At 36.9% G+C, this 20817-nt stretch overlaps 1 protein-coding gene across 3 annotated transcripts in view; it reads right to left on the bottom strand.

The window, feature by feature from the left end:
- The window catches only part of LOC129771114 (E3 ubiquitin-protein ligase goliath), a 222956-nt gene extending 204184 nt beyond the window's left edge, over window positions 1-18772 (bottom strand). Inside the window, exon 1 of one of the 3 annotated variants that reach the window (XM_055774458.1) lies at window positions 17960-18772. The gene's annotated coding sequence lies outside the window, so the exon portion shown is untranslated. The remainder of the gene's footprint in view (window positions 1-17959) is intronic. The other 2 variants (XM_055774460.1, XM_055774461.1) reach the window with 2 other exon arrangements.
- Window positions 18773-20817: the final 2045 nt, after the last annotated feature.

Below are 20817 nucleotides of genomic sequence, written 5' to 3' on the forward strand. Positions count from 1 at the left end.
AGTTATGAATTTTTGAAAAAGACATTTTTGGAAGAAAATGCAAAGTATGATTTTCGAAAATCATAACTTCAAAACGAAAAAAAACAAATCGCTGATTTATGGATATGTTGTGTGAAAAACATCAGCTTTCAAGAAAAAATATTAAAAAATGTAGCGCCCTCTAGTCCAAAGTCATGAAAATTACAAAAATCAAATGCAATCAATAATTACAAAGACAAAATCTAAATTTTCTGCAAATTTGATTTTTATTTTCCAAAAAAGTCTAGTTGATTGGCTTCAATTTAATATGTTGAGAATCAGGATCGGTCTAGTAGTTTGAAAGTTTTGAAATGATTTTTTGAAAAAAGTCATTTTTGGGAAAATGTTGAAAAAATTGATTTTTTGAACCACCGTAAAATGGAAATGAGCACCCTAATTTTTTTTTTGAAAATGAAAAAATACGAATCGAATATTTTGCAACAAGGAACAAAAATACAATTTTTCACGAAAATCTGAGAACCACTATATCGGTTTGACATGGAATTTTACTCACAAATTGATTTACTTAGTACAACATAGACAATATCTTGAAAGTTTCAACTGAGAACTTATGTTAATTAAAAGGGGTCAATTTTTAGACCTCATCGATCCCCAGAGTCAGTTCTCGTTTGTATCGATCCCTGGGAAACCGAGATCGACCCCAAGGAAACCCTGTTCTAGATCTTATTGAAACCTGAACTATTGTCGAAGACGTCGGCTTTCTATCTTTTATAATTTCTGGAAAATGAAGCATTTTTGTATGAAGACTCCTGGAAAAATAATGTTTTTTTCTCGTTACATTTTTGTGTGTAAATTCACACGTTTGACATGTTCATGACATGTTTCTAAATAGAAAAAAGTTCTCAGAACATGTAAATTGCGATAATTTATACATAAAAAAAAAGTTACGAGTAAAACATTATTTGTAATTTTTCAAAAAAAAACATGAAAAAAAAGTTGTTAGAAGAACGTTTTCCCTGTAAAGGTACTCATCTTCCGATGTATGATGACTTGTTGAAAATTGTAAGGACTATTTATATCTATTTTCTCAGATTCCAAACACATATGTCTTCGAGAAAAATGAATTTTAATTTTAAAGATACTTTTTCTTCAATGATTTTTTTTTATTTGTTTGATATTTTTAATGAAAACCTAAATAATTTCCTACATTTTATATTTAAATTGAGATTTTACATTAAAAACAGTTGAAAAAACTCAATTTAAAAAAAAAAAAATTCACGCAAAATCTATTAGACCTGCCAAATTTTAGCCAAAGAATGAAATGTAGAAAATTATTTATCTTTTCTTTAAAAAAAATCAAGTTGTTATTAGATAATCTTTTTCCCTGTAAAAGATCCCATCTTCCGATGTATGGATGACTTGTTGGAAGTTGTGAAAGCTATTTATATAATTTATTAGAGAATTTAAAAAAAAATATGTCTTTGGAAAAATAATTTTTAATTTTCGAAATATTTTTCTAGCAAAACTTTAAAAAAAATGATGTTATTTATTTGTTAAAATTGAAACAATTTCCAAATTTTCATTGTTTGAACAGAATTTTGTAGGAATAGTTTTTTAGTTATATTTTTTTATAAAAAAAAAATCAAGAAAAATTGTTTGGCCGTTTTCAAAAAGTAGTCTTATTTTTTTAGAATATTTCAAGTATGCAAAGTTGCTTATTGTTTATTGTTTATTGGTATATGTAATTCACTTTGTTTCAGAAAAAATACATAGGCACAAAGCGTAAAATGTTTTTATAGAAAAACAATGAATGTGAATTTCTCTCCCGCCTTCCGACACTCAATATCAAAAATTTTGACATTGAGTCAAAATTTTAGAAGATGAATTCTGTAAATACTCATATGCATTACAGGTCAAACGCGTTTGTAGTCAAAAGTTTAGTAGATGTTCACAATTTATTTCCGACAGACATCTCAAAGATGTTGAAGATTTGAAGATATTCGAAATTGAAGCTTGTCTGATTTTTCGGATATTGAATTATTCATTTTCTATGTTTTACTTTTTTTTATCTTGAAAAAACTTTCAACAATCCAAAATAAGTTTGTAGTTTGTTTTTTAGGGTATTTTTTTATTTTGAAATATTGGATATATTTTTCATTTTTTTCTTATTTTTTGTATTTTTTAGAATCTTTCAGGTTTTCAGATCTAAAATATCCTTTCTAGATTTTTTTGTAAAGAATTTATATAAAATATTCAAAAATCTCAGAAAATCCCTAAAAGATCAAGATTTTTTTGAGGTTTTAGGGTTTTTCTTATTCTTTAAGATTTAAGTTTTTTTTGACGTAGGATTACGTCTTTCGGGAACATATTGGGGTACAAATTGAAAATCAAAAATCGAGTACATCTCGAAAATTATCCAATTTCAAACGCTTATTGCTCAGTCATTTCATGATGGATTGATGAAATTTTTGCGTCAATCGGTTCCGGCACTCCGTTACAATTTTTCATATTGAAGAAAATAATATTAGGCTGTCAAAAAAGTCCTGCGGTATTTTTTATGAATTTTCATTTGTTCATAAAATTAGTTACAATCATCTGTTTTAAGTCAAATATGCGCCGTTTTGTTCGATGACTTGTTCCCAACGGGATGCCAACTTCATAATACCCCTGTTATAGATGCTAGCTTCCTTATTGGCAAAAAACTCGAATAGCCAATTTTCACAGGCCTCTTTTGTGGCTAACTTCTGACTACCTAGCTCGTTCGCCATGGACAGAAACAGGTGGTAGTCACTTGGTGCAAGGTCCGGACTATACGGCGGATGCAAAAGAACCTCCCATTCGAGCTCCCGGAGCTTCTGGCGCGTCACCAAAGAAGTGTGTGGCCTGGCGTTGTCCTGATGGAAGACAATGCGGCCTCTGTTTATCAAAGATGGCCTCTTCTTCATGAGTGCTACCTTCAAGCGGTCCAGTTGTTGGCAGTACAGGTCCGAATTGAGCGTTTGGCCATAGGGAAGCAGCTCATAATAGATTATTCCTTGACAATCCCACCAAACACACAGCAGAACCTTCCTGGCCGTTAATGAGGGCTTGGCCACCGTCTGAGCCGCTTCAGCGGGCTTCGACCACGACCGTTTGCGCTTCACGTTGTCGTAAGTGACCCACTTTTCATCGCCAGTCACCATCCGCTTCAGAAACGGGTCGATTTTGTTGCGATTCAGCAGCGATTCACATGCGTCGATACGGTCAAAGATGTGTTTTTGCGTCAACGTGTGTGGCACCCATACATCGAGCTTCTTTGTGAATCCAAGCTTCTTCAAATGGTTAATAACGGTTTGATGACTTATCCCCAGCTCTTGGCCGATGCTACGGCTGCTACTATGCCGGTCTTTCTCGGCTAATTCGACAGGCCTTCCGGAGCGTGGCGCATCTTCGACGACCTCTACACCAGAACGAAAACGTTGAAACCATCGTTGTGCGGTGGAAATGGAAACTGTATCGGGTCCATAAACTGCACAAATTTTATTGGCAGCTTGAGATGCATTTTTGCCTTTGTCATAGTAGTACTGTAAAATATGTCGGATTTTCTCTTTATTTTACTCCATATTTGCGACACTGTAACTCACGAACGACTTATCCAAACAAAACACTGTCAAGGACTATATTATAGCACTGTCAAGGACTAAAAATACCTTTCCAACAAGCTATAGTATGACTCGATACAATGAATACAACTAGAACTACGCGCTTACAACGACACCTCGCGGAAATACCGCAGGACTTTTTTGACAGTCTAATATATGAAACTAACTAACGAACAATTGAAAAATCTTAACTCCTATCCTAACGGAAATACCCAATTCTGATTGGTCGAAATTGACGAAACATGGGGCGGATCCCTAACAGAGACATCAAAACCAAGCTGCCTGGGGGAAATCGGCATTGCAAATACATGAAAGTAGGGAGGGTTTTTGTTCCTACCGAAATGTATTCCCTAACAGAGACATCAAAACCAAGCTGCCTGGGGGAAATCGGCATTACAAATATATGCAAGTCGGGGGCATTTTTGTATTGAAAGTAGGGTGAGTGATAGGATTGTGAAAAACTTAGCACAAATGTAAAAGTAAAATTGTATATGGTAGCAGTTGCGTTAAATATGATTTGATATATGAAACGATTTATTTTAATTTTCATAAATAAAAACCAAAGTATGTTCCCGCTTGAGAACGGGTCGTTTGGTTTGAGCTGTCTGTTTTGTTGTGTTCATTTTCACCCAAGGAAAGTTTAGATTTAAAATATGTTTTCTCTATATTAAAGCAATATGTTTTTACTGATGAGAAAATTTAATAATTGTGTTCGGTATTAGTAATTATCTTATATTACATTGGTGAGGTTTTTTTCCTTTTTTCCTTCCATACATATCACAGGAGGCATCTCGTCTAGGATCTCAGAGGGCGGTTTTCATCATATCTCGTTCCACTTCAGTATCTTCTATCTGATACGCCAACCACCGACTGTTTACCATCCTTCTGTCATCATCACTCGGTAAACACTGGTGGAGTGAACAAAAAATACCCGACAACCAAACAAAGCAGCCCTTTTCAGGGCCACCAAATGATTATCAAAGAGTTTAACGATGTAATTCTTCTAACATATCCAAAATCAACAGATAGCCTAACGGAATCCTACGCCAAATATGCGGTCGTGTCTCGGACACAACCCTCCTGTGACTTTTTTGTTTGATATTAATTGTTTTCAGAATTTTTTTTTGCATTTCTAAGAATTTTCAAAATATTCTTGGATTTTTTGGGTTTCTCTAAGATTTTTAAAGTATTTTGTAAAAGTTTTATTTAGCTTTTGAATTTTCATTTTGGGAGGTTTTTTTAAGGAATTCATTTGTTCTTTTCCAATTAATATTTTGAGATTGATTTTTTTAAGAATTTGACGATTTTATTAGGATTTTTGAGATTTTAAGTTTTCTTTAGGATATTTCTAAGATTTTAAGGATCTTGCACTATCTTGGGATATTTTTTATTTTTTAAGATTTTTGATTCGCTTTGTTGTTTTTTGTTATTTTTTTCAGGATTTTTTATTTTAAGATTATAAGAACTTGTAGAATTTTTAAGGGTTTTAAGATTTTAACATTTTGTAGGATCTAGGCTTAGATTATCTTAGGATATATCACGGACATGTCCCGTTTTTATGAAACGTTACTCCCTGTTATTGGGGTGAGCGGATTTTGATGATTGGTATACGAATCGAAGTGAATACATTACAAATTCCTAGTCTACATAGTCTAAATTAGCGAAAACTCGGAACATTCCATTTTTCCTATAGATTTGTTTTGTGCATCCCTTTGCTTACCTACCCATGCCGTCAATAACGAGCTACGAATGAAACGGCGAGGTAAAAATGTTTAATTCCATTGAAGATCAGACGCATGTACAGGGAAACTTCGATATAACGTACACATTTCCAAAGTGTAAAGGAAAAAAAAATTCAATATTTTTTTTTCCTGATAGAACAATGAATGTATTGTGATGCTAAAACAAGTTTTGTACCTTCAATCAATCCCGAAATACAGCTGATTTTGTGAAACCGGATTCTAAATTAATCAAGCTTTAATAAACACTACGAAGGGAAACATCATGAGAAAGGCTGGCTTCGTCTTCTGATTGAAGTTATTCGTTAACTTTACTAAAACAGCAACACAATAATGTATTATAGACTACGTTTGTGAGTACTTTATTATGCTTCGATATAATGTACAATTCGATACAACGTACAATTTTGAAAGTGAAATGTACGTTATATCGAAGTTTACTTGTAATTCGCTTGTTTAAAATACAAATGCTGTGCTCGCTCGACGGACACTGAGGAGAAAGGAACCGATACTGCAGTACTTCCTCAACCGATTGCAACGAACCAGAGTATACGTAATTTTTGTTACACAGTTTCGCTCCAACCAGTGAGTAGTCAACAGTGTGATGTCACACACACAGCGGTTTCGCTCGAAACGAAGCCCGGAGAGCAAAATCACTCCGGAGGGCTGATGGTGAGTAGAAAAAAGAAAGAAGTCGCATATCGTGATGTTAACTTGTTCGTAACTTTAAATCCATGGTGGAAGCTCGATGGATTGAGCCACTTGTTTAGCTTTGCATCACACGGTCACACTGCTGTTGTTTCTGTGTATTGCCAGAGGTAGATTGAAGTGGTGACCATAGTGTTATGTTTTGTTTAACTGGAAATTCCGCATTTGGTGGATTTTTAATAAACAATCAATGGTATAATAAATCCAGAATATCAGAAATGAATGAATGAGTGATTGAATGAAATAATTCGGTAGTTCTACGTCAACAACCCGGATATATTTTAGATGCAGCTCACTGTGGTTTTAGAATATTTTAAGGTTTTTTTTCTCAAATTTTTTATGATCTTTTAAGGGGGTATACTAGTGTGGAGAGAAAATGGCGGCCGAAAATGACAAAATGTGGTTTAAAACGTTTTTTCTTACGTTACGTGTTAAGATTTTTCAGTGGTTCATGCGACAGAAACATGCATGCGGATTGTATTCATATGAATTCGACACGAATCGGTTCAGTAGAAATTGCGATATCGTGTACGCCAGTTTGAAAAAACTAGTTTCGAGAAAAATGCATTTGAAGTTCATTGTTATGGCCGAACTAGGATAGATACCGCATCACTAAAATGGCTCTAAATCCTAACTGGCTAATAGGATTTTCAATAAGTCCTTTTTAGGGTATATTCTTAAATGGCTAAACTACAGAAATATGAAGAAAATTTTTTTTGATTTTTTTTAAAATTTCTAGACTAGAATACTGCCTTAAGCTTGAGCTTGGGTAGACTGTACAATTCGTAGTTGCTCTCCGTGATTGACCTGAACCAACCAAATTACACAAAGAACACACAGAATGACGCTTGGGACTAGCAAATCATTCTCGTTGTGCAATTTTCGGTGATTCGAGCTTTAAATGGTCAATAACGACGCCGGCCACGTCCTTACAGTCACCAGGGGAAGGGAAGGAATGTTAGTATGATATTCGCCGCCCGAAGGCCAGAAGGGTCGCCTCTATAGCGTGGTTCCCTAGCGTTTATCATGGAAGGGATAGTTGTTAATAGGGAGAGGTAAGAATCAGGATTCACTGTGGTAAGTGATGTGATTATGTATAGGGGAACTATCGACCACTCGACGGAACAAAATTCTGAAAATCTTCTAAGTCATAACACGCAGCAGAGATTATCTTTAGATATTCTAAAAAGGAAAACCTGTTAGTATGATTGGACTGGCTGTATATTTTGTTATTTCATCGTACGTACGAATCGAAATTCAATCGCGATGGCGAATAGTCTCTTTAGGAAACCTGAAAAAGTAACCGAGAGAATTCCTATGGAACCAATAAGACGGGCGATATATTTCGTTATTCATTCCGCGTACTCTGTATCGAACTCTAATAACGATGGCGGGAGTTATGTTTCGGAAATCTGAGAAGCTAATCAAGAGAACTAAACGGATGAAGAACCTATAGTCTGAGTTTATATACTCAATTTAGTGGCTGGAATTGAAAAATCAGGAACCAAAAACTAATATAAATGTATCTAATATAATCAACTAACCAATTGCTTGAAATGAAAACTAATAAGAGTCTTCTGACTCAAATTATGAAATTCTGAAATTATAAATTCCTAACATAATTAAACCGTGAGCCTGATTACGAACGCCACCCCACGGTGAAAACGAGACGAAGTATATTTACCCTTGCATACCAATCATCTCGTCCCCAACGAAAAGTGAAGCTCGCTATCAGGCCCCCTATTATCCGCACAATACGTCAGATAAACAACGATGGATTGAAACATCCCTAAACAAAAGAACAAAAACATACATTGAAAAGAAAAAATAACAGCGATGAACTCGAAAGATAGAAAAAAGAAAACTTGCACAAACACCAAGGACAAGTGAAGACAGCAACTAAAACGCTGACACCATCTAATCAAATGAAAAAAAATGCGTATCTGAAAATCCGCTAAATCTAATAAAGTGCAAAAACATGTCGGTTCATGGTACAGGGCATGAAGAATACTTCCCGAAACTCGCGGCTTGCATGAGAAAGCCGTTGTCAAATCCTCCACTATTTTCAGAATCACCATTCTACAGAAAGGAATTGAATAACGATAATAAAAAGTGGGGCGATAATAAAAAAAAACTTTTCCGTCCATATAAAACATGCATTCTGGATATCACTATAATGATTGGGCGAATCCATTATAAAGGGAAAAAGGGGAATTCAAAACACAAAAATAGAGGTCTCACTGTACGCAGCAATTGTAGGCCAACCTCCCCACCAAAGGGACTTGCATCTTATACCGCATCCAAATCTTTAAGGAAAAAAAATGTTTGAAAGAAAAAATAGAAGCACTTAGCTCACGATGTGGCATAACGCCTGTTGATTCTCCCGCGGTGATAAACGCACTACGACATATACACACACAAACACTTTGCAATAAAACTGATGGGGAGAAGATACGCGAACAAGTCTGAGCCGGTTCGACGAATTAGCAAATTGGCGAAAAAAAGCACTTTTAGTCTTTCTGAGCAAATACTTTTCGAAGATACTAATGTCTAATGTGTCAAATGTCGGACATTTTCACACGGTGGATGAAACCGAAACACGTTTGAACACGTTGCACGACGATGAAAAAAAAAACAAACGCGGAGCGAACTAAAATGCGTCTGCACCCGACGACTGCCCGATCGGAACTCTTCTAGACTAGAATACTGCCTTAAGTCTCTTTAGTAATTTAAGATTTTTTAAATTTTTAGATTTTAAGCGTTTTAGATCTAAGGGTTTTAGAATTTGAAAATTATTGAATTTTGGGAACTTGCAAGTTTTAGATATAGAGTTCTCAATTTGTATATTTTGAATTTTGTTTATGAGGATTTTTGGATTGGAATTTTGAACGTTCTTAATATTTTTATATTTTTGAGGTTGTATTGTTGTATTGTTGTATTGTTGTATTGTTGTATTGTTGTATTGTTGTATTGTTGTATTGTTGTATTGTTGTATTGTTGTATTGTTGTATTGTTGTATTGTTGTATTGTTGTATTGTTGTATTGTTGTATTGTTGTATTGTTGTATTGTTGTATTGTTGTATTGTTGTATTGTTGTATTGTTGTATTGTTGTATTGTTGTATTGTTGTATTATTGTATTGTTGTATTGTTGTATTGTTGTATTGTTGTATTGTTGTATTGTTGTATTGTTGTATTGTTGTATTGTTATATTGTTGTATTGTTGTATTGTTGTATTGTTGTATTGTTGTATTGTTGTATTGTTGTATTGTTGTATTGTTGTATTGTTGTATTGTTGTATTGTTGTATTGTTGTATTGTTGTATTGTTGTATTGTTGTATTGTTGTATTGTTGTATTGTTGTATTGTTGTATTGTTGTATTGTTGTATTGTTGTATTGTTGTATTGTTGTATTGTTGTATTGTTGTATTGTTGTATTGTTGTATTGTTGTATTGTTGTATTGTTGTATTGTTGTATTGTTGTATTGTTGTATTGTTGTATTGTTGTATTTCTTCTATTTGAGGATTTGAGGATTAACTCAAAACGAAAAAATACCTCTCTCATGTTTGAATATGGTATTTCAAAAAACCTCCGCTTTCAAAAAAAATATAACAAAAACTCTTGGCTATTGACTTTAATTTGATATATCGATCATCTTAATCGGCAACGCAATTCAAAAGTTATGAATTTTTGAAAAATGTCATTTATGAAAAAAGGGAGGGGGCATAAATTTTCGGTCCACCATGAAATGGAAATGGACACACTAAAAAATAAAAATGCGGATCTAAGATTTTGTGATAAGGAACAAGGCTACCACTTTCCACGAAAATCTGAGAACCACTTTATTGGTTTGGCACAGCAATCATTTGTGAGAAAATGCTTCTGCACCAAGGTTACTTTCAATATGTCAGACCGACTGACCAGTAATCCATGAACGGGGATGAAATAAATAGGTCACATCATTCTGAATCGATGACGTTTTACGTTTTGTGCTCCCACCCATACACACAAACACCCACTCCAGGCTCAGATCTCATGCAACAACCGGCACAGCACTTCACAATGTTGGGTGAAATCTTCCGGAAACGCATCACGTCAATCAGCATTCCCCCATCATCGGTCGACACATGGCTTCTGCTCCCTGTCATACTCAACTTATCCTTGAAAGATTCAGAGAGAAGATGGAGAGCGGAAAATTCACATATCCCTGCCAGGAAAAGCACGACCCCCGCCCACACTTTATGAATTCGAAAAGCCCCTCCATCCGTTACGAAAGTCGGGCAGCTAATTCCAGACCAAATGTTGCCTGGGCGAAGCGGACGGATGCGGTAGATAACGGAGCGAAAACACATGATGGCAGCACCATTCGAAGCTGTGGAACATTATAAAGCGCCACTAGGAGTTGTTGCAGGAGCAGACTGGGAGCGACACAGACTTCGTTCGCTCTCTCATCGGGATTAGTCGTCTCCCTGACTGACCCAATTTCTGGTAGCGCTGAAATGAATTGAATTTTTGTTCCAGGAGGAGGCGCTGATGGGATGGTGTTAAAAGAAATGAATATGGCAGAATGATGATGGGAGCGAGAAAAGGCAATTTTCTTCTGTCTCTGGAAGTTGTACTAAAATTGTGGCTACTAAACAAAGCGAATGCTGAGGGATATCATTCATGCCGATAAAAAAAGTCATAAAGAAACGGGAGCGGATACGAATGCGGGAGAATGCTTTTGTGGATTTCCTGTGTATGCGGGAGAGAATAGACAGGATGAAAGGGATGCCAGGATGCTCTAGAAAACTCGTCGGAACATCGTCTGTTTGTATAAAAGTTAAATTAATACAAGAATGTTTTGTTTAGAAATATTATTTCGAGAAAGTATTAAAAGTTTAACAACAGTGTATCAATTGAATTCCAGGATAGGAACTATATAACGCTAATATCTATATGGGGTTCATTCTATCTGGTCAAACTGAAAAATATTATCTAAGATTTTGGAAGCCTTGAAGAATGTGTCGGGTTAGATCCACAGGCATCGACTCACAAATCACTGATTTTGTGTCAATTTTTGATAGAAAATCACATCTGTATCCTAAATCAACCACTGTATTCACGTAAAAGTCATAGGGTACCACTTTTCTCTTTTCCCAAAAATGAAGGCAAAATTAAATTTAAGGACATCAGGGCCATTTGAAGGGCTTCAACCGAAGCATTGAACGCTATTGAGCGGATATAAACAATGTATTGAAGCTGCAAGAATGATACAATAAAACCAAAAATTATTAAAATAACGTGTAGAAAAGTTCATTTTTACTACCAGTCCCGAAACAGTTTACAGTTTACTGATACACTATGTATTTTCAAAATAAGAGTTATAAGCTGTGAAATGAGAATTTATATTAGCTGAATAGTGTGGGTAACAACGAACAGTCATAGAACCACTTGAAAAAATCCCACCAGAGACGAAGTTTTACTGCGGATAAACATAGTGAACAATTGTCACATCACATTGTTGTATTGTTGATGTTCACTCTTCAGTTCACAGAATTATCCTACAGATTTCTCATCCGTTGCAAGATCATGAATCCATTGGTGATTGATAACTTCGAAAATCTACTCCAACTGACTCCTCAGTCGAGTTTTATGTCTTTATACCATGAGTACCTTACCCATGAAGTGCACCCTTCACCAAGTATCTCCAATCAAGTTTGCTTCCCATACTTTTGCAATTCCTCTGTCATTTTTTATCTTTCCATGCGACAAAAAATCCATGGAATCCCAGATCATCTACGATCTGATTTTATTCCGCCGATATTTTCGGCAAAATTTTGGAAAGTTAGATCTGATAAAATGTTCTTTAGTGACGGTTCGTTCATAAACGGGTCCACTGGCTTCGGCATCTTCAATGAAAATTCCAGTACCTCTTTTAAACTCAGAGATCCTTGTTCCGTGTATGTCGCTGAGCTGGGTGGATATACTATGCTCTAGGGATTATTGAAACACAGCCCATCGACCACTATTTTATTTTTTCTGACAGTCTCGGCTCAATTGAGGCAATCCGCTCAATAAAGTTGATAAACGCTCATCTTATTCCCTAACAAGAATAAGACATCTGTTGAGTGTTTTGGTTTAAAAATTATTCAAGATTACCTTGGCATGGGTTCCCTCTCATTGCTCGATTCCGGGGAATGAGAAAGCGGACTCGCTAGCTTAGGTGGGCGCTTCAGAAGGCACACATTTTGAAAGGCAAACTGCTTATAACGATTTTTTCACATTCCTCGTCAGCACACGCTCGTAAGTTGGCAGCGCATGTGGAGTGAAAATAAGTTCGGTCGTTGGTTACACACGATTATCCCTAAGGTCTCGAAGAGTGCATGGTTCAAGGAATTGAATGTAGGTCTTGATTTCGTTCGCGTGATATCTCGGCTTATGTCCAATCATTACAACCTAAACGCGCATCTTTATCGCATTGGGCGCGCAGCAAACAATCTTTGTGATTTTGGCGATGGCTACCACGACATCGAGCATATTGTCTGGTCGTGTATCCGGTTCCATGCTGCTCGCTCTCAGCTCTCTAGAGCACTCAGAGCACAAGGCAGACAATCGGAGATCCCCGTCCGGGATATCTTAGGTAGCCGTGATCCTGATCTTCTGCTCCATCTATACCTGTTCCTCAGAAACGTCGATGTCAACGTTTAATGATGTTTCCTTCGTTGTGTCCCTGCTTCATATCCTTCCTACCCGATCTATAAACATTCACTTAGTCGCGGCAATACATACACACACACTCTTTACAGATACATGGGCCGAAGGTTGTGCAGTCCACTAATCATTCAACAAGAGCCAATGGTTGTACCGCTCATGACAACTCTACACGAGCTGATGATTGCGCCGGCTAGGGACCATTCTATCCTGGATTCTTCGAGTCGAGAAGACGCACCACGCTAGATATGGGATACAAACTAGGGGGGCGTTGCTGATTGATGGTCAGCTGCATCCCAATAGGAAGTATCCCATATCGGGCACACGTACAGAGCTTTGGAGATAGCAACATCCCAATTACGAGAACGCTTGTAAAACTAACCTCGAGCCAACTGCGAGTAATCGGTTACATACGAGAGTCACTATTTATATTTCGGGAATAGGAACAAAAACAAATAGTTAAGCTGCGAATATATTTTTATTGTTTTTCAAAGTACTCGCCACGATGATCGATACACTTTTGCGCATGCGCTTATACCAATTTTCAAAGCATTTATTCCAATCGACACGAGCCTTTTTTTGAGCGATTGTCAAATTATGTGGGACCCAACGTGAACATAATTTTCACACAACTAAGTGTTCATGTAAAATCGCATATATGCTGGTGGAACTAATGCTTAGGGATGCCTCAATCTCACAATAGGTTACATGACGATCTTGCTTAATCATTTCGTGCACAGCATCGATGTTTTCTGGCACTACAGTCGATTTTGGACGACCTTCACGAAACTCGTCGGACAGCGAACTACGACCACGATTGAATTCACTATACCAGCGATACACAGTGGTTTTTGATGGAGCTTCATCGCCAAAAGTCAAATTAAGTTGATTGACGCACTCTTGTTGTGATAATCCACGTCGAAAGTCGTAAAAAATCATCACACGAAAAAGTTCACGATTCAGTTCCATTTTTTTGCCGAGACCAAACTTTCAACTAAATATAAAATAAACAAATAGCGTCCGTATGACAAAATGATCTGAGTACGTATATCGTCAAAAATGTCAAACTTTACGATTGAACCGTCAGATGGACTCACATGATATCAGTGTTGCCAATTCCCGAAATATAAATAGTGACCCTCGTATTACTAACATAGATAATAAGAAAAACTGTTAAAATATTGAACTCCCAGCTGATAAAAATATATATTTGGGAAAAAAAACCAGATCCTGCCACAGGTTGAGTTATTATTTTGAACATATGGTCAGAAGAGACGAACAAACAAGAGAGTGCATTCGATAGATTTTTATATATGAGGGGCTTAGAATGCAAGGGGTGTAAGTGACTTGATCGATTTCTCTTCATCAACTTTTTCTTTAGTTAATAACTCAATTGCAAAAACGTTCCAATTTAAGTTTGTTATAGAATCTAATAGGTGAGGTTCTGACCTATCATCCACATTGTCAAATACAGCTGGGAATGTATTTAAGGCTAAGCTATGACCAAAAGAGAGAGTCGATGTAGAGAAATCGATCAAATCACTTACACCCCATTCTTTCTAAGCCCCTCATATGTCGTATGATGATTGAACGCGGTCAAGACAATGTCATTTAACGATGTCATGAGCTGAGCCAACAATCCATGGTCGACATTTACTTGCGAGACATTATCATGAGCAACACCGACACAGCCTTTGCTGTTGCCAGACCAAAACGAATGTATTATCATGACATTACCAAGGCCTTTCTGTAGCCAGCATAGAAATCATAACCTGAAATTAAAAATTAAGTGCTCCACGCGATCCTGTAGCAGTGATTTTAATTGCAAATTGCCAAAAAAAACTTCCGGATGACTATTCAAACATCGCTTACCAAAGGAAACTATCCAACGTAATCAAATACAGGTCGGACTCGATTATCCGGAGACTCGATTATCCGGGATTCGATTATCCGGAGTATTTTATTTTTGATTTTGGAATTTTTGAATAATTTGTATAAAAATTCTATATTGAATAGCTAATATGGGTATCAAAAGAAAGGGTTTAACTAGTAGAATGCAGTTATTTATAAAAAATGCAAATCCAAGATGGCGGGCCACTACAAAATGGCAGATTACATATTTTCTCAGAACCCCATCAATATGGTTATCAAATGAAAGGGCTTGAATAGCAGAACACAGTTATTTATGAAAAATGCAAATCCAATATGGCGGCTCCTACAAAATGGCGGATTTCATATTTTTTCAGAACCCCATCAATATGGGTATCAAATGAAAGGGCTTGACTAGTAGAATACAGTTGTTAATGAAAAATTCAAATCCAAAAAATATATAGGAGGTTGTGTCCAAGATACGACCGCATTGTGACGTAGAACTACGCTGTTATTTTTTATAAGTCGCTTGTTTTTACCTTCGGATATTATTCTATAATGCTGTGAAATTTTAGAAACAACTGCTTAGTAGAATAATCTCTGGAATGGTTTTTTCATTGTAGAATCAGTTGACGATAATTAATTGATGATTCATTCTTGCCCTCGCAAAACAATACACTAGCTGATCGTATGTCGTAATTTATTTCATGTCAATGCATTGGAAATTTACCTCGAACGCTATTCCGGTGGCCTTTTTCGCAATTTACATAGACTCGGCTACAGTCGATTATATACATGTTGCACCAGCACCTTTATTCCACATCTTATAACTACATCAATATATCTTTGGCACCGCATGGAAACAACAACAACTTTTCAACAATGACAACCGTTGCAAGTATCAAATATCATGCTACATGTTATTTAGTATTGCCTCAAAGGAATCGCACCTCTAGGCATCGTTCGTACAACGTAAACCAAGCGCCAAACAAGCGTTCGCCATAGCATGCATACAAAGCCATACATTGGTGGCTTGAAACTACCAGAAATATAAACACTTCTCATCATTTTGCGCTATTCTCAAAAAAAAACGCTTCTGTTAATATTACTGGCCTTGAGAAAAATTGCATTACTTCCTCATGCTTGAGAGAAGCGCAGCTGTCACCTTTAGTGGAGGAAGTTTTGTTACTGGCAAGCGAAACATAATCGCATACAAAATTCCAGAACGACATTTACTTTCTTGGTGACTAAACAAGCGAAATAAACTCTTTTCGTTAATAACAACTTCGAAAACAGTAACAATGCTTTATTATGATCAATATTAGCGCAAATGCAATCCTAGTTTAAGGCAGTTTTGCGAATGGCACGCGAATCCAAATAACTTATAACATTCCAGTAAGACATTCAAGATGCTTGGTATTCCCCAAATAATTTTTTTTGGTACACAACCTTAACACCTGCTTCGCCATAACGTCAGTTTGATGCATTGATGCATTCTCAAAGGCACCAACGAAGCCCTTATGATGACGGAAAACAAACAATGTTAACTGCTTGGAAAAAGACTGAATAATGCCACACAGCTTGTACTCTGATGTAACACCCATCGATGCGAATTCGCTGATGAGTTTGTCAAGAGCGACCGTCTTCGCCACCAGCGGGGGGAACTTGATTTTGGTTGCTGCCTGGGTAACTGCGTTTACATTTTCGACCGACGCGCCGAAATCGCTATCGCGTGCATCATTAGATGACGCGTGTCTCGAAATTTTATTGCCCCTGGCAATGCGTTCGTTTTTTGCAGGACTCGAGCCTGCCTTCCTCTTCTTCTTGCTCATCACACACTACGCGAAGCGTCCAATTTATGACGCGGAAAGAAAAACACACGATACGAATAACGTGAAAAACGAACAGAAAAAATCACACGACGATATCCAAGTTGGATTACCACTGGTGGGGTTCAATCTTAGATCGAAGCGCAGCGAAAGCAAAGTGAACTGGATTGCTCAACAGTCCGATGCCGAATGGAAGTTTGCCTCAGCGAGATCCACTGTTTATACTCTAGGCAAGTATTCCCCTCCATTCTTCTACTTTTCCTTTGTTCACGGAGACTTTAAATCCTACGATTTCCCCTTCGTTGGTCGTCGATAAGTTGCTCGTTATTGATAGCTCTGTTCGGGAAAGCACACAAATGGACAGAACAAATGTAGGGGATAATAGAAACATTTAAAGTTTTCATGAATTTTAATCATTTACAAACCAGGGGATTCTAATGTATAATATATCAAACAAATCTTACGGTATTTCCGATTCGTTTAGTATGTAAATCGCCAAAATCCGTCCACGGCAAAAATAGTTATTAACGTTAACTTTATTTCATAAAAACGTGACCTGTTTCCTGATTTGGCACCCTTAATGAAAGACGTAGTTCTACGTCAAAAAATCAATACTCCGGATAATCGAGTCCGACCAGTATTAACATATATGACTCCAAACAGTAAACAATACGTGAGCCCTCTTAGCACGAGCCCTGCTTTATGTTTCCTTCGCTCAATTTGCATTGGTTGGGATAGGATTGCCAGAACCCCGGACATTACAGCTTAAGTGTTCGAACAAAAAATTAAAGTCTTTAATGAGCTCCATTGCAACATTACACCTATTCAACCTACATGTTGCTGGATGTATTTGGTTGAATGACAAAACCAAGGATTACCTCATACGTACATTTTTAGTTATGTAAGTCGACAAAAAACGAGGAAGAGGATAGTATAGTTTCCTCGAAATTTTCAGTTTAGTGATTTTTTATTTAACAACCAACATATTCACTAGAAATATTTTTTATGGCAGAACAACGTTTGCCGGGTCAGCTAGTAAAATATATATCTTTTTCGAAAATTGTCAAATCGCTGTTTCGACTTGACTTGACTAAAGCATAGTGACTCAAACCAATATCGTCCAAATGGAAGATACATTACATTTTTGTTCCGACATGGAAATGATAAATAGCTAAACTTAAACAATCATTCAAAATATCTGATACTAGCATTCCTTCCGCGTTACGTTCGCCAAATGAGGAGACAAGACATCCCGCACAACATAAAACAACATACGAAGTTTTTTGTGATGTAAATAAAAATAAAGGACAAGCAGCATAATCAACAATCGAATATACACACGCACACATACAAACGATACGAAGGAAGCAGCAAAAAAAACAGTCACTGCAGATAAAGCAGCGAATCCGAGCGCAGCAGTGAAAACAACAATCGAGCGGCGAGCGAATGAAAACGGACTGAATCACACACATAATCAATCGACCCACGACGTTATATAAATACCTTTCGAAAATTTGTTTTTATCACCAACTCCGGTGCCAGGATATTCCGGATTTTCTTCGCCTTGTGCCTCCCCTAATCGTTTGCGAAATAGGCTCGACGGGGGTCAACTCAGGCTCAGGCTCAGTTCAGTAAACAGCAAACATGGTTCACACAGCTTCCTTAATTATTTAGCAGCTCAAGGTGAGAGAGAGGGAAAGAGAGCGCGCGCGAGTCGAGTATGAATAAATGATTCCCGTTTCTTGTGGATATTTTTAGAACACCCCCAAAGCCACTACGAAGGCGGATCTTTCATACGCAGCGCTCGCTTTGGATCCCTTGCTTTTGTTTTTCTGCTGCTGTTTGAAAAATTATGATTTGCACTTTCGCTCTCTCTCTCTCTATTTCACGCGAATGCGAATGTGTTGTGGCCCTGCACTTTGTATTTTTGCCAGAATAATTTCCTTCGCAATTTGTTAGGCACAAAATTTCGATTTTCCACTCTGTTATATATATAGCGGGCAGAGGGCAGAGGATGTCTCCGCAATTAAATTTGCATGCTTTTCTCTCACTGTGTGTTCACCCGCACATTCCTTTTTTTTTTTCAATACGTTTCGCGCAATGCAGCTCGAAACCCGTTTTGTTTCTTCTCGCAGAATTGAGATGAATTGAAAACTAGACAAGATACAAAACAAACTAAAATAAAAACACAACACTCTTTGCACACGACCGAGAAGCTCTCAGTCAGGGAAAAACAAAAAATCTGTGCATTCGCGATTTAGCCTGTCCCGGACTGATCCCGTATTCGCGTGTGTATCTATCCAAGCAGACAGAAGTGAACTGAGCCGAACGAATGGCTGCAGAGTGTGATTGAGTCGTGCGATGGAGCATCGACAGCTTTGTGTGTACGAGAACGGAGTCTTCGTCGCCCCACACAGCTGGTTCTGTCAGAGTCGCGGAAAATGTGTGGGTGTGCGCGCGCCCTGTGTGGAAAGTGTAACACAAAACAAAACGCGGAATGACAGAGAGCTGCTTGCAAGCCAAACCAGCAGCACTGAACGATTTATGTGTGGTTGGAGTCTTCGGTAGTATCGGTGGCTTTTAGTACAACATATGTAGGGATGATTGAAAACAAACAAAAACTGATTATTTTGAACGTCGGACTCCGTTTAATGGGTACATTAAGGAGGTGAATGAAAACTTAGAAATGGGACATAACGGAAGATAAAACATTTCGTACACTTGATCCTTCAGAAATCACTCATGAATAGGCTGGCCGAATAGTTCCGGACTAAAAACGGGACACGTAAGGGGCTGTCCACATACCACGTGGACAGAAAAAGCACTATTTTAGACACCCCCCTCCCCCTCCGTGGACAAACGTGGACATTTGCTATACCCCTGTTGTCCACGTGGACAATTCTTAACTCGGACATTTTGTAGCATAAACTGACGTAAACTGGCTGAGCTGCTTAAGTTTTGCAGAAAATGTAACAATGAAATCAAGGGTTTCATTAGTGGAGTTAGGAGTTCGGCTCCTTTAAACCTATGTAACTGAGCCTGTAAAAATAAACGATTTAAATAAAAAAAAAATTAGTGGAGTTGAGTTAGTCGAAATCATCGAAGAGAAGCTGAAGCGGAACAATACCTCAGAGATATAAAAAATCGATATGGATATCATCACGCTGTTCAAAATCCTAAAATGATGTGTGGTGTTATGTAGTTTTGATTCGATCAACACCTAAATTGCTCCAACTAATAGACGTTAGTCAGTGCCTAATACAGGTCGGACTCGATTAATACAGAAGCGATTATATGTGGTTCAATTATATACAATTTTGGACTCGATTATATACAGTTTGAAATATTTTTCTTTACATTTCAAATATGACTTATTTCAAGAAAAAATGTAACCTTTCAACGTTAAAGTGAAATTTAAGTGATGAGCTAAAAACGTGATTTTTTAAATTTCTGCTTGAATTTTCACCAGCGAAATTTATAAAGATAGAAGTTGGGTGTCAAGATCGAATTGTAGAGCGAATTGAGAGCTTTAATTTGATTGATAGAAACAATCAAGTTTAATATGAATTCTTAGGATAAAATTGATAATAACACATCAAAAATTCCTAACATTCAAGTTTTCGCTTCCAAATGGATTTAATCCACTAATTTTTATGTTCCACAATTATATTCTGTACTAAATTTTCTCACCTTTCAAATGGAAACCACAGAATCGTCTTCCGTAGCGTACTTTTGAATGCAGAGCTAGTTCGAGGCAACAGAGTCCGAAACAAAAATAAGGTTCTATAACTCTGTCATTGTTGGAATTCGAGCATATGCGTAGAAGGATTTTTCCATCAAATCCAGAGAGATTCTGGATAAATTTATTTCTTTCATGTGAGAAAGGTGTTTTCTGACTTTAAGGTGAAGGTGGAAGAAAGCCATTGTAGTAGTATAGGTAAAACCACGTGTAAAAATGGCGTGATAGTGCAAAGCACACGTAAATAGATCAATTCACTTATCAGACTGTGTGGCGCTTCAATGACACGAGTCTTTGAATACATTTGAAAAAATAGCAATTCAATACAAAAGTAAAATGTATGAACGATATGTTCGGATGAACAATTGCAAATATAAATATATAGAAGGTGCATTTACATATATGTAATATTCTGATTATACGTGAGCGTGATATGAGCAAATTTATAACACATGGGGCGATGGGGCGAATTGGAACTCGATGTTGATAATTCCTTAATATTTTCCTTCGTTGATCGTTTTGTTTTCACATATTCACGTTGGAGAGCCTTAACCCTTCTCTTCGTTGGCCGAGGCATTTTCATTGAATGTAATGCTTTTCCATTTACTATTTTTGAAAGCAT

The sequence above is a fragment of the Toxorhynchites rutilus genome, chromosome 2, assembly GCF_029784135.1.
Source record: "Toxorhynchites rutilus septentrionalis strain SRP chromosome 2, ASM2978413v1, whole genome shotgun sequence".
Classification (NCBI taxonomy): domain Eukaryota; kingdom Metazoa; phylum Arthropoda; class Insecta; order Diptera; family Culicidae; genus Toxorhynchites; species Toxorhynchites rutilus.